This window comes from Panthera onca, chromosome D1 (genome assembly GCF_046562875.1).
Source record: "Panthera onca isolate mPanOnc1 chromosome D1, mPanOnc1 haplotype 2, whole genome shotgun sequence".
Lineage (NCBI taxonomy): Eukaryota > Metazoa > Chordata > Mammalia > Carnivora > Felidae > Panthera > Panthera onca.
In genome coordinates this window covers 61026960-61042830 of record NC_138348.1, presented here as the reverse complement: position 1 = coordinate 61042830, position 15871 = coordinate 61026960, and the positions used below count along the sequence as shown (strand labels likewise).

The window sequence follows — 15871 nt, the reverse complement described above, 5'->3', positions numbered from 1 at the left end:
GAGCTGTCAGCACAGAACCTAGTGGGGCTCAAACTCACGAACCATGAGATCATGACCTGAGCTGAAGTCGAATGCTCAAGTGACTGAGCCACCCAGGCGCCCCTGCCAAGGACTCTTAATGGTTTTCTGACCTGCCTCTTTTTTTGTTTCTTGATGTTGGATTAGGTTAAAGCTGAGTAACTTGCTATGAAATGAACTTCCTCATCCCTCCAAAAGAGATGAAAATTACAGTAGCTGCTATGTGTGCTATGCTTAATATATGCGCTGTGCTTATTATGGTACTTTAGTATCTGGCTTCTCATGTGTTTCTCATAGTCCTTTAGGTAACTACTGTTATCCTTGTTTTACACAGGTGGAAATTGAGGTTTAGGGAGTTTAACTTGCCTAAGCTTTCACAGCTAGGAAGTTGCAGAATCAGGGTATAAACTCTAGTTTCTCTGATTCTAAAACCTGTGTTCTTTTTATTATGCTTTATTGCCTCAATAAACAGACCAACTACAAAGAAACACATGTTTGGGAAGATTTTTTTAGTTTTTTTTTTTTTTGTTGTTTTAATGTTTATATTTAGAGAGAGAGAGAGAGAGAGAGAGAGAGAGAGAATATCCCAAGCAGGCTTGCACAGAGCTGGGGCTTGAACCCATGAACCGTGAGATCATGACCTGAGATTAAACCAACAATGAGATGCTTAACCGACTGAGCCGCCCAGGCGCTCCTAGGTTTTTTTCTAACTACAGAAAAAATGTATGTATGTTGTACAATTTGATTTAATTTGCAACTTTAAAAAAAAATTTTTTTTATTAACATTTATTTTTTGAGAGAGAGAGACAGAGCATGAGCAGGGGAGGTGCAGAGAGAGGGAGACACAGAATCGGGAGCAGGCTCCAGGCTCTGAGCTGTCAGCACAGAGCCTGATGCGGGGCTCAAACCCATGAACTGTGAGATCATGACCCAAGCTGAAGTCAGTCGCCCAACCGACTGAGCCACCCAGGCGCCCCAATTTGCAACTTTTAATTAGCTGCCTTTTGTACATAATAGCAGCTTCTAAACCTTGTAAAATTGGTTTTACTTTTTTTTTTTTTTAAGTTTATTTATTTTGAGAGAGAGAGATGGGGGGAGGGGCAGAGAGAGGAGGAGAGAGAGAGAATCCCAAACAGGCCTGGCTCTCTCAGTGCAGAGCCTGACACAAGGCCAAAACCAAGAATCAGATGCTTACCCGACTGAGCCACTCAGGGACCCCAAATTGGTTTTACTTTTAATCTTTTTGATAAAATTTGAGAATATAAGAAGCCAAGTGTGTTTGAATTAGAGGACTATTTCTGAGGCCCAGGAAAAAGAATGTTTTGTTTCTCTTAGTAAACAACAAACAAACCCAAACAGCCTGACAAATACAATATTAAAAGCCTTAAGTAGAAAAAAACTAAGGATTGTGTGTTTGATAGAGTAAGTATGTCTCCCACACAAGAGAACAGTGTATCTATGAGGTTGTGCTTGTGAGAAAAGTGTCCTACTAAGTGGACTGTTGTGCTTTTAGGTAACAGTTTTTTAAATTTGCTTTAAATAAACATTTTATTGTAAAAATTTATACTTAAGATTAAAGAAAGAACTACACTCATAATTCACTCTCCAGAGGTAACCATCACTATCTTTTTGGTGTATTGCTTTCTAATTTTTTTCTGTCCCTAGATTGTTTGCTATTTTTTTAAACACACAGCTCTAATCATAATTTATGTACAGTTTTGCATTTTGCTTTTTCACTGACATTATAACAAGTATTTTATATTGTAAGTGTATTGTAAACATTTTCAATGGATGCATGATAATTAAACCAAATAATTAAACCACAGTTTACCTAATTCTCCTGTTACTGGACATTTATATCATAAGCACATTAAAAAAATTTTTTTTTTAATTTTACTTTTTATTTTTAAAAATTTACATCCAAATTAGTTAGCATATAGTGCAACACTGATTTCAGAAGTAGATTCCTTAATGCCCCATACCCATTTAGCCCACCCCCCCCCCCCACACAACCCCTCCAGTAACCCTCGGTTTGTTCTCCATATTTATGAGTCTCTTCTGTTTTGTCCCCCTCCCTGTTTTTATATTAGTTTTGTTTCCCTTCCCTTTTATTCATCTGTTTTGTCTCTTAAAGTCCTCACATGAGTGAAGTCATATGGTTTTTGTCTTTCTCTGACTAATTTCACTTAGCATAATACCCTCCAGTTCCATCCATGTAGTTGCAAATGGCAAGATTTCATTCTTTTTGATGTAAGCATTTTTTAAATTGTAAATAATACTACAGTGAATATTGTTAGTCTAAAATGTTTTCTGTATTTAGTTTTATTTCCTAGACATAGGTTGTCACCTATTAGAGTTGTCACTCTAATGAGTTTTTTTAATGAGTTTTAATGAGTTTTTTAAAGGCTCTTGATACTTTTTGCCACATTGGTTCCCAAAGTGTTCCAGTTTATTTGAACACCAGCAGTATATGTGAGTGCCTAATTTTACTGTGTCAATCTAGCATTGGATGTTCCTGAGTTTTTTTCCCCATTCCCCTTCACCCATTTTGCTCATTCCCCCAACCTTTCCACTCGGGCAACCATCTGTTTGTTCTCTGTGTTTATAGGTCTGATTCTGCTTTTTAATTATTTGTTTTTTTAAAATTCCACGTGTGAGTGAAGTCACAAGGTATTTGTCTTTCTCAGTTTGACTTATTTCACTTAGCATAATATCTCTAGGTCCATCCATATTGTCTCAAATGACATGTCTCCTCCTTTTCTATGGCTGTTTAATATTCTCCCTTATCCATTTATCTGTCATTGGACACTTAGGTTGCTTCTGTACCTTTGCTATTGTAAACAATGCTGCAATAAACATAGGGGAGCATGAATTCGTGTTTTTGAATTAGTGTTTTTGGTTTCTTTGGGCAGATACCCAATAGTAGAATTACTGGGTTGTATGGTATTTCTATTTTTAATTTTTTGAGGAGCCTCCATACTGTTTCTACAGTGGTTGTACCAGTTTGCATTCCCACCAACAGTGTATGATTCATGTCCTTGTCAACACTTGTTATTTTTTATCTTTTTTATTTTAACCATTCCAGCAAGTTCAGGGTTTTGATGTACATTTCCCTGATGATTAGTGATGTTGAACATCTTTTCATTTATCTTTTGGGCATCAGTATATCTTCTTTGGAAAAATGACTATTCAGATCCTCTGCCCATTTTTTAATTGGGTTGATTTTGGTATTGAGTTGTGTAAGTTCTTTATGTGTTTTGGATATTAACCCCTAATTGGATGTACCCTTTGCAAATATCTTCTCTCATTCAGTAGGTTGCCTGATGGTTTTGTTTGATGGTTTCCTTTGCTGTGCAAAAAGTTTTTATTTTGATATATTCCCTATAGTTTTGTTTTTTTGCTTTTGTCTTTTGGAGACCTATCTAGAAAAATTTTGCTATGGCCCGTGTCAAAGAAATTACTGCCTTTGTTCTAGGATTTTTATGGTTTTAGGTCTCATTTAGGTCTTTAATCCATTTTGAGTTTATTTTTGTGTATGGTATTAGAAAGTGGTCCGGTTTCATTCTTTTGCGTGTAGTTGTCCAGTCTTCCCAGCACCAGTTATTAAAGATATTTTCCCCACAGTATATTCCACAATATGTCTGTCTTACCCAAAGTGATCTACAGATTTGATGCAATCCCTATCAAAATACCAACAGTATTTTTCACAGAAGAAGCAATACTAAAATTTGTATGGAACCACAAAAGACCCTGAAAGCAATCTTAAGAAAGAAAAAACAAAGCTGGAGGTGTCACAATTTCAGATTTCAAAATATACTACAAAGCTGTAATAATCAAAACAGTATGGGGGCGCCTGGGTGGCGCAGTCGGTTAAGCGTCCGACTTCAGCCAGGTCATGATCTCGCGGTCCGTGAGTTCGAGCCCCGCGTCGGGCTCTGGGCTGATGGCTCGGAGCCTGGAGCCTGTTTCCGATTCTGTGTCTCCCTCTCTCTCTGCCCCTCCCCCGTTCGTGCTCTGTCTCTCTCTGTCCCAAAAATAAATAAAAAACGTTGAAAAAAAACCAAAAAACAAAAAACAAAAAAAAAAACCAAACAGTATGGTACTGGCACAGAAATAGACCCCCTCATCTGTGGAACAGAATAGAAAGCCCAGAAATAAACCCACAAATATATGGTTGGTTAACCTATGGCATGACAAAGAAGGCTTGGGTATTAATGTTTTAAAATAGAAGATAAACCTGTTAATCTGGTAGGAGGAAAATGGTGTTTGTTTGTTTCAATTACTCTTTTTAAAAAATGTTTATTTATTTATTTGAGAGAGAGAGAGAGAAGAGAGGGCGGAGAGAGAGAGAGAAACCTAACCAGGCTCTGCACTTTCTGCATAGAGCCAGACATAAGGCTCAAACCCATGAACCATGAGATCGTGACCTGAGCCAAAACTAAGAGTTGGATATTAACTGACTGAGCCACCAGGCACCCCCTTTTTGTTTCCTTTTAAAAAGATTATTAGTGAGACTTCATATTTGTTTTTCATTTTTGTTTCCTCTCTTGTGAATGAACTTTTCGTTTTCTTTGCTAGCTTCTCATGTGGGGTTTTTGTATGTTTCTTCACCATTTCTAGAGGCTCATAATGGAGTAAAAATTTCAACTATTTGAATGTGGTAGATCTGTCAAACTCAAGTAAATAAAGCTACCTACAATGCATAGCTACAGTTACTATTTATATTGTCTAATGCCATTTTGTCTGTGATTTTGTCATACATTGTGCCTTGATATAAGATTCACATATGATAACATTCACCTTTTTTATAGAAGTAATATAAAGTATTTTCTCCAACCACAGTGGAATGAAATTAGAAATCAGTAACAAAGAAATTTGGAGAACTCCTGAATATATGGAAATTAAACAGCATACTCCTATATCACCAATGGGTCAAAGAATAAATCAAAAGGGAAATTAGAAGAAACTTTGAGATGAGTGAAAATACAACATATCACAACTTATGGGATGTAGCGAAAGCCATCTTAGAAATTTATATCTCTAAGTGCCTATAGTAAGAAAGTTGAGAGATCTCAAGTCAGTAACCTATCCTTCTACCTTAAGACACTAGAAAAAGAAGAGTGCACTAAATACAAAGCATGCAGATGGAGGGAAATGCGAAAGGTTAGAGTGGAAATTAATGAAATAGTGAATAGAAAAACAATAGAAAAAAGTCAACAAAACCAAAAGCTTGTAGCTTGTTCTTTGAAAATATCAACAAAAATCGACAAATCTTTAGTTGTATTGATCAGGAAAGAAAGAGAGAAGATTCAGGGCGCCTACGGTGGCTCAGTCAGTTAAACATCCGACTCTTGATTTCAGCTCATGTCATGATCTCATGGTCGTGAGTTTGAGCCCTGCATCGGGTTCTGCGCTCGTAGCGTGGAGCTTGCTTGGGATTCTCTCTCCCTCTCTCACTTGTGCTTTCTCTTTCTTTCAAAATAAATAAATTTTATTTTATTTTTTATTTTATTTTTTTGATGGGAGTCTTTTTTAATATTTATTTAAATTATTTTATTTATTTATTTAATTATTTAATTTATTTTTTTAGTTTATATCCAAGTTAGCATATAGTACAACAATGATTTCAGGAGTAGATTCCTTAATGCCCCTTACCCATTTAGCCCATCACCCCCCACACAACCCCTTCAGTAACCCTCTGTTTTCCATATTTAAGAGTCTCTTATGTTTTGCCCCCTCCCTGGTTTTATATTATTTTTGCTTCCCTTCCCTTATGTTCATCTGTTTTGTCTCTTAAAGTCCTCATATGAGTGAAGTCACATGATATTTTTCTTTCTCTGACTAATTTCGCTTAGCATAATACCCTCTAGTTCCATCCACATAGTTGCAAATGGCAAAATTTCATTCTTTTTGATTGCCGAGTAATACTCCATTGTGTGTATATCCCACATCTTCTTGATCTGTTCATCCATCGGTGGACATTTGGGCTCTTTCCATATTTCGGCTATTGTTGATAGTGCTGCTATAAACATGGGGGTGCATGTGCCCCTTTGAAACAGCATACCTGTATCCCCTGGATAAATACCTAGTAGTGCAATTGCTGGGTCGTAGGGTAGTTCTATTTTTAATTTTTTGAGGAACCTCCATACTGTTTTCCAGAATGGCTGCACCAGTTTGTATTCCCACCAGCAGTGCTAAAGAGATCCTCTTTCTCTGCATCCTTGCCAACATCTGAATGTTAGCCATTCTGACAGGTGTAAGGTGCTATCTCATTTTGGTTTGGTTTGTATTTCCTAAATGATAAGTGATGTTGAGCATTTTTTCATGTGACGGTTGGCCACAGTGCGAGTGGGGGAGGGGTAGAGAGAGGGAGGTAGAATCTGAAGTAGGCTTCCAGGCTTTGAGCTCTCAGCACAGAGCCCGACTTGGGGCTCCAACCCCTGAACTGTGAGATCATGACTTGAGCCAAAGTTGGGACACTCAACCAACTGAGCCACCTGGGCACCCCTTAAGATTTTCTTTTTAAGTAATCTCCACACCTAGTGTGGGGCTTGAACTCACAACCCCAGAGATCAAGAGTTGCATGCTTCTCCGACTGAGCCACTCAAGTGCCCCCCCAAATGGGCAAAGCATCTTAATTGGCATTTCTCCAAAGAAGATATACAAATGGCTAATAAACACAAAATGATGTTCAGCATCTTCAGTCATTAGGGAAATACAATTCAAAATCGCATGAGATGCTGTTTCACACCTTTTGGATGGCTGTACTTAAAAGAGGCTTGACCATACCAAGTTTTGGTGATGGTGTGGAGTGATTGGAGCTCTCCTCCATTTCTGGTGGAAATATAAAATGCCTCAGCTGCTTTGGAAAACAGTTCAGCAGTTCCTCAAAAAATTAAAGATAGACTTACTATATGACCCAGCAATCCTACTTGTAGGTATCTACCAAGAGAACTGAAGCATATTTACACAAAAATTGGTACATGAATGTTTATAGCATCAATATTCATAATAGTCAAAAGGTGAAAACAACCCAAATGACCATCTCAGCAACTGATGAATGGATAAAGAAAATACAATGGAATATATATATATATTTTTTTTTTTTTTAATTTTTTTTTTTTTTTTTACCATAAAAGGAATGGAATACTGATACATGCTACACCTGGATGAATCTTGAAACCATGCCAAGTGAGAGAGCTAGTTACAAAACACATATATATATATGATTCCGTTTATATGAAATTTCCATAATGGGTAAATCTAACAGACAATTAGTAGGTACTTAGGGATGGGAGAGATGGAGGGATATGTGGTTGGTAGCAAAAGGGCATCTTTGAAATAATGAAAATGTTGGAAAATTAACTCTGATAATGATTGTACGTACAAATAGATCTGTAGATAGATATATGTATCTGTCTATAGATATAGATATCAAAACCTGTTGAATTGTATACAGTAACTGGATGAATTGCATGGTGTGTGACTTATATTTTAATAAAAAGTACTATTAAAAAGAATTCACTCCTTGGGGTGCCTGGGTGGCTCAGTTGGTTGAATGTCTGACTTCGGCTCAGGTCATGATGTCACAGTTCATGAGTTCCAGCCCCGCCTTGGGCTCTGTGCTGTTGGTGTGGAGCCTGCTTGGGATTCTTGCTCTCTCCTCTCTCTCTGCCCCTCCACCATTTGTGCTTTCTCTCTCTCTCTCAAAATAAATAAATTTTTAAAAACCCAAAAAAATAACAATTCACCCTTTGAATTTGAATTGTGGTGGATTTATCAACATTTGTATTGTTTTCACTCTGTTGGCTGTTGTGAATAATGCTGCTGTGAATATTTGTTTGAAGTTTTGGTTGGAAGTATGTTTTCAGTTTTCTTGGGTATATCCTAGAAATGAAATTGCAGGGCCGTGTAAACTTACATTTAACTTTTCTGTTAAAAAACATTTTTGGGGCACCTGGGTGGCTCAGTCAGATGAGTGTTTGGCTCTTGATTTTGGCTCAGGTCATGATTGCAGGGTCATAGGATCAAGCCCTGTGTTGGTCTTCATGCTGAGCATAGAGCCTGCTTAAGATTCTCTCTCTCCCTCTCTCTCTCTCCCTCCCTACCTCCCTACCTCCCTACCTCCCTACCTCTCCACCTCTCTACCTCTCCCTCTCCCTCCCTCCCTACCTCTCCCTCTCCCTCTCCCTCTCCCTCTCCCTCTCCCTCTCCCTCTCCCTCTCCCTCTCCCTCTCCTTCTCCTTCTCTCCCTCTCTCCCTCTCTCCCTCCCTCCCTCCCTCCCCCCTTCTCTCCCCCTTCTCTCCCTCCCTCCCTCTCCCCCCCCCCACTCTCCACTCACATACTCTCACTCTCTATAAATAAAAAAAATAAAAAGTCAACCTTAAAAATAAGATAGCCAGTTATTAAAACAAAAGAAAAAAATTTTAAGGGCATCTGGCTGTCTCAGTTGGTAGAGCATGCTACTCTTTTTTTTTTTTTTTTAAAGTTTATTTATTTTGAGAGAACCAGTGGGCAAGGGTAGAGGGGTGGGGGGGGGGTGGGGGTGGGAAACAGAGGATCCAAAGAGGGCTCTGGCTGACAGCAGAGAGCCCAATGCGGGACTTGAATCCACCAACAATGAGATCATGACCTGAGCTAAATTCGGATGTTCAACCAACTGAGTCACCCAGGAGCCCTGAATTTTTTTTGTTTCAATAAATCGAGTAAATTTTTAAAAATATAAAAAATACCCATAACATAAAGTTTACCATTGTGACCATTTTACAGTGTGCAGTTCAGTGGCATTGAGTATATTCTTAATGTTGTGCCGCCATCACCATCATCCTTCACCCATCTCTTCCCTTTGCAAAACTGAAACTTCCCAGTCTCCCCTCCCCGCTAGTCCCTAGCAACCACCATTCTGTTTTTCATCTTTGTGAATTTGATTATTCTAGTTACTTTTTCATATAAGTGGAATTATGCAATATCTGTTCTTTTGTGTCTGACTTATTTTCTTTGCATAAAATTCACTCTTGGTCAGTTCAGGCAGCTATAACAAAAATGCTATAAAATGGATGGGCTTCAACAACAAACATTAATTTCTCATGTTTCAGGAGGCTGGAAAATCCAAGATCAGGGTGCCAGCAGATTTGGTGCCTGTTGAGAGCCTCCTTCTTGGTTCATAGGAGGTCACAAGGGAGCTCTCTGGAGTCTTTTTAAGGGCATTAATCTCATTAATGTCATTTCCACCCTCATGACCCAATCACCTCCTAAAGCTCCTAACCTCCTAATGCCATTACATCAGGGATTAGGTTTCAACATACAAATTTTGGAGGAACACAAACATATAGTCTGTAGCATGTCCTCAGAATTCATCCGTGTTGTAACATGTCACAATTCTGTTCCTTTGTGAAGAACATACATATATTCCATTATATGCATATGCCACATTTTGTTTATCCTTTCATCTATTGAAGGTTGCCTCTACCTTTTGGCTATTGTGAATAAAGCTGCTATGTATATGGGTGTACAGATGCCTCTTTGAGTCTTTCCTTTCAATTCTTATGGTATTGTGGACTGAATTGTGTTTCCCCAAATGTACGTGTTGAATTCTTAACCTTCAATGTGATTTTATTTGGAGATAGAGGCCTTTGGGGGGGTAGTTAAGATGGGTGAGGCTGTAAGGGTGGGACTAATGTTCATATAAGAAAAGGAAGAGAAACCAGGGTTCTCTCTCTCTCTATGAATATAGGAAAGACCATGTGAAGACACAGCAAAGAAGATGGTTATCTGCAAGCCAGAAAGAGTGCCCTTATTGAGAACCTAATTGGCTGGCACCTTTATCTTAGATTTTTAGCCTCCAGAACTGCAAGAAGTTAACTTTCTGTTGTTTAAGACCCCCAGCCTGTGGTATTTTATTTTGGCAGCTCATGTAGATTATGACAGTTATATACCCAGAAGGAGACTTCTGGATCATATTGTAATTCTATTTTTAGTTTTTTGAGGAATTGCCATACTGTCTTTCATGGTGGGTATATTGTTTTACATTATCACCAGCAGTGCACAGGGTTCCAGTTTCTCCACCTCCATTTCTCCTTCCTTCCTTCATTCCTTTTGCAATAGTCATCCCAATGGGTATGAAGTGGCATCTCATTGTGGTTTTGATTTGCTTTTCTGTAATGGTTAGTGATTAGTTATGGTAAGCATCCTTTCATGTGCTTATTGACCATCTGTATATCTTCCTTGGAGAAATGAAATTTCAGCCTTTAAGGAACTCATGAGCCAGTAGTCAGGGTTATAAAAGATACTAGAAATAATATGGAGTTTCCTCAAAAAAATTAAAAATAGAAATACCATGCGATCCAATAATTTCAATATTGGGTATTTACCCAAAGAAAACAAAAACACTGATTTGAAAAGATATATGCTACCTTGTGTTTATTGTAGTTTACAATAACCAAGATATGAAAGCAACCTAAGTATCCATTGATAGGTGAATGGATAAAGGAAATATGGTGTATATATTACTCAGCCATAGAAATGTTGGGATCTTGCCATTTGCAATAACATAGGTGGATCTAGAGGGTGGTATGCTAAGTGAAATAAGTCAGCTGAGAAAGAAATATACAGTATGATTTCACTCATTTGTGGAATCATAAAAAACAAACGAACAAACAAGTAAAGCAGAAATGGACCCATAAATATAGAGAACAAAGTGGTGGTTGTTGGAGGGATGAGAAAAATGGCTGAAGTGGAGCAGAAGGTACAGGCTTCTAGTTAGGGCACAAATAAGTCATGGGGATGAAAGGTACAACATAGGGAATATACTCAGTGTTATTGTAACAGCACTGTATGATGACAGATGGTATACATGTGAGCATAGCATAATGTATAGAGTTGTTCAATCACTATGTTGTACACCTGAAACTAATAGCATTGTGTGTCAACCATACTTCAATTAAAAAAGAAAAAGAGGGGCACCTGGGTGGCTCAGTCGGTTAAGCATCTGACTTTGGCTCAGGTCCTGATCTCGCGGTCTGTGAGTTCGAGCCCTGCGTCGGCCTCTGTGTTGACAGCTCAGAACCTGGAGCCTGTTTTAGATTCTGTGTCTCCTTCTCTCTCTCTGACCCTCCCCCCGTTCATGCTCTGTCTCTCTCTGTCTCAAAAATAAATAAACGTTAACAAATTTAAAAAAAAAAAATAAGAAAAAGAATGGGGGCCTCTGGGTGGCTCAGTCGATTAAACGTCCAATTCTTGATTTTGGCTCAAGTTATGATCTCACTGTTTGTGAGATCCAGTCCTACATGAGGCTCTATGCTACCAATACAGAGCCTGCTTGGGATTCTGTCTCTCCTTCTTTCTGCCCCTCCCCTTCTCATGCTTTCTCTATCTCTCTCTCAAAAATAATAAATAAACATTTTTTAAAAAAGAAAAAGAATTTAAAGGGATCTTGAGACCAAAAACCATTTAGGAACCTGGTTCAGGAAAAAATAACATGTAGATACAAAGTAGTAGTGGTAAAGTCAATGTGGGTAGATGCAGGGTCTTGTAGGTCTTGTTGAGAAGCCATTAAAGTGTTTTGGCTAGACACTAGGGAGAGAGGTGACCTCAGATTTGCATTTTATAAAGAAGTTTCTTGTGTTATGGAGAACTCATTGAAGAGGCCAGTATTGCCTAGGAGATACCAGTCAAGATGTATTGTATCCCAATTCACAGGTTATAGTAATTTGATTTAAAGTGATAGAAAGATGGAAAAATATGTATAGGTTTGAGAAATATTTAGATTAAGGAGATTTAGTGATTGAGGATGGGTTGAAGGTGAAGGAATTATTCAAGATGATTCCTAGGTTTCTGGTTTTTGTGTCAGATTAGATGCTGGTGCCTCTCAGTGAGAACAGAGAATTCCGGGAAAGCATTGCATTGGGACCAAATCCAAACACCCCAACAACTTTAAACTTAATCTCCAAATGATAAAAATAATGCAAAGGATTTCCATATATCCTTCTCCATGATTCACCAATAGTTAACATTTTCCCACATTTACTTTGTCACTGTTGTTTTGTATCTACATGTTATTTTTTTCCTGAACCATTTAACAGTAAATTGCAGTCATAAAGCCTATTTCCACTAAAGTAATATTTAAATACTTAAGTGTATTTCTTAAGAAAGCTATAATTTTTATAAATGCAGTGCAGCTCTGAAAATCAGGAGATTGAACTTTGATACAGTACTAATACTAATAGCAACCTTTATTCAAATTCTACCTATTGTCCCAATATTATCCTTTATATAAATTTCTCTTTTCTGGTCCAGGATGCCATAGTGCATTTAGTTTTCATGCCTCTTGTCTTCTTTAATTTGGAAAGGTCCCTTAGCCAATCTTTGTCTTTCATGAGCTTGACATTTTTGAAGAATATAGGCCATTTATTTTAGAATGTGTTGCAGTGTGTATTTGTCTGATAATTCCTCTGTTTAGATTCAGGTTATGCATTTTGGCAGGGATACCACATAAATAATAATTTTCCTTCTCAGTTTATCATATTATGAGGCACAGATGAAGTTTGACTCGTTGATGTTGTTAACTTTGGTACTTGATTAAGGTAGTGACTTCCAGGTTTTTTGTTGTAGAGATTTTTTCTGTGATTAATAAGTGATTTGTGGGGTGCCTGGATGGCTCAGTCGGTTGGGCGTCCGACTTCGGCTCAGGTCATGATCTCGCGGTCTGTGAGTTCGAGCCCCGTGCCGGGCTCTGTGCTGACAGCTCAGAGCCTGGAGCCTGTTTCGGATTCTGTGTCTCCCTCTCTCTCTGACCCTCCCCCATTCATGCTCTGTCTCTCCCTGTCTCAAAAATAAATAAATGTTTAAAAAAAAAAGTGATTTGTGGGAGATACTTTGAGATTATGTAAATATCCTCTTCCCCATCATATTTTTACTCAATATTTTAGTGACTCTTAATAAATATTGCTGACCTGGTTGTTCTTTGGTCATTGCAAAATCATGATTTTCTAACTCTTACTTCTTCTGTGTTTATTAGTTGACATTCTACTGTAAATAAAGCATTCCCTCCCTTCTTTCCTACTCTCTCTCTATTTTATTGAATACATTATAATCTATTCCTATCATTATTATTTTTTGAAGTTCAAATTGTTCCTTTATATGTCTTTCAAATATAAGGTATGAATCTGCCATATTTTTTGTTTCACAGTAGGAAGAAAGTCATGCCTTCAGGTACTCTTAACTCTTCAATGTTCATTTCATTTTATCCTGTCAATAACCCTTTGAGGTACATTGTATAGCTAATCTTCATTTGAGAGATGAAAAATTTGGCTGACAGATTTGGCTAGGAAATTAATATTCTTTTTATATGTAGCATCTATACAACTGAAACTGGAGATCTTCTGCTTTCCTTCCTATCTGTGAAGATTTTTTCCAACTGGACAAATGTATCTTGTCATTTTTTCATATAAAGCTTTCTTAGAACCTGGTTTTAATTTTTCTTTGTCTCCATCTCACCTTTTGTTCCAGTCTCTGTTTCTATGGCAAAAGTACATTAAATTCTTAAGGCAGCATATAGAACCATACAGCCTTTTAACATTTAAAATATTATTTAAACCACTATTAGGTGTGGTTTGTTAGAAGGTATCTGTTAAAATCATTTGCATATGGGGCACCTGGCTGCCTCAGTTGGTGGAGTGTGTGATTCTATCTTGGGGTTGCAGGTTCAGGCCCCATGTTGAGTGTAGAGATAACTTAAAAATAAAATCTTAAAAAAAATCACTTGAATACAAAGTACACTGAATTTTTGTCCGTGCTTAAACACAATCCATATTGAAACTGAATGAATCAGTAAGTTATTTTTGTCTTAAGAAACTTCATTCTTAGATTTTTTTGATACACTTAACCATTGATGTTTTCCCCCTATAGCAATAGTTTTAAACTGGTTTAGTCTGGTTTTGACACGGATTGCTCTTATTATTGGGGAAGTGGTTTGCTTACTCATTCCATTAATATAAAAATGATGTCACTATAGTGGCCTGGGTATAACACCAAAATAGCATCATCTGCAGAGCAGACATACTAGGCAGCTATTAGTGATGATGGCATGATGCAAGAAGTGACCTGTATGAGAAGGACATCACAGAACTGTAATTGCTGCCCTGAGGGTGTGATTTAGACTTCCGCCCTCTTTCGGCCTAACATTCAGTGTGCAGTAATAGGCTGGTTATACAGCAATGTTGCCTGGTTACCTTAAGAGAAGCTGGAAGATTTCAGTTTGTTGTTTGAAAATTGAATGAAGTGTTTGTAACAGTGGAAACAATCTTCAGCGGCTGGTGGTTCAGTCAACAGTTTAGTTATGAGAAGTGATGTTTTCATACTAAAATAGTTTGTTAAAAAATATCCTGTTTTAAGTGACAGCCATTGTCATCTGTAAGTTTCTCTTAACTTCTCAGTTTCACTGTCTTATTTTGATTGATGGTTTTGAGCTTTTACTATATATAAGGCATTTTGAGGGCTTCAGGGTATGTTTCACATTTCTGCAACCTAAATAACTTGGAGGCAAGAATTAACTCTGAGCCACAGTGTTGGAGTGAACCATTTTTATAATGAGAAGTTCTGTATCTGAGAGCCCCACCGTCAGCATAGTGGCTTTTTCATCAGGTTTCCTTTGTTTTCTTCTCCAAGTAAGCCTGCCTGCCCACCCACCCCACGTTCACATAGGACATAGCTTCTCACCAAGTCCGGGTTCCCACTTAATTCAGGAATCTTCTCCAGGAGCATTCTGATGTGAGCCATTAATAGGTGCTCACTACCTTTCATGACAGACTGCCCTGTTGTTAAACAGCCATCACTAGAAAGTTCGTGTTTGTGTGTTCCAGGTCAGCAGACCTATTTCATCCAGGTGCCCACTCTTACCTCTGACCCTTCACCATTTTCTCTGCCGTCACTTGCACTTCTTTTCCCTACCTCTTCTCTTCTTAAGTAGGTTTGTTTGTTTATTTGTTTTTAAGTACATTCTAAGTGCTGGGCACTATAGTAGGCTCTTGTACTTATTGAATGTCTATTATATCCCAGCACTATTAGCTAATTTTACATACAGTAATTCCTAAATGAGTTCATTTAGTGTACTCACCACAAAATTTCATGGTAGGGGATATTATTCCTATTTTTACAAAGTAAGGATTTCTAAAGACTTGTGGGGTTTAGTGAAGATCCCAAAGATACTAACTGGCGGGGCCAGCAATCAAATAGGTCTGTCTGATTCCCGTCCATGCTCATTCAGCTTTGCTATTTTGCCTCTCAGACAAGATGTGAAACAATTTATGGAATCCACTTTGTCTGCAAAGCTTCCTATGCTTCCTGGAGGCATTTTCTGAACCTGTTTGGGGTGTGGTTCAGCTATTGCTGCCTCTTTCTTTGAATGGTCTTAAAATACACTTTCCTTATGGATAATGTAATTTCTTCCCTCTTTCCTTCCTTCCGTCTGTCTTTCTGATTTTATTTTATTCAAAAAAAAATTTTTTTTAATGTTTATTTTTGAGAGCGAGCACTCTTGGGGGTGGGGCCGAGAGAGAGGGAGACATGGAATCTGAAGCAGGCTTCAGGCTCTGAGCTGTCAGCACAGGGTCCAACATGGGGCTCGAACCCACAAACCGTGAGATCATGACCTGAGTCAAAGTTGGATGCTTAACTGACTGAGCCACCCAGTGCCCCTGATTTTCTTTATTTTTAAGTAATCTCTATACCCAGGATGGGGCTTGAACTTACAACCCTGAGATCAAGACTTGAAGGCTCTACCAACTGAGCCAGCCAGGCACTCTTGTTTTTCTAATGTTTATGAAACAGTGTGATTTTATTTTTTCTTGTGTGTGG

At 38.0% G+C, this 15871-nt stretch overlaps 1 protein-coding gene across 1 annotated transcript in view; it reads left to right on the top strand.

Moving 5' to 3' along the window:
- INTS4 (integrator complex subunit 4) overlaps positions 1 to 15871 on the top strand; it is a 116756-nt gene that overhangs the window by 28706 nt on the left and 72179 nt on the right. The window lies entirely within an intron of this gene.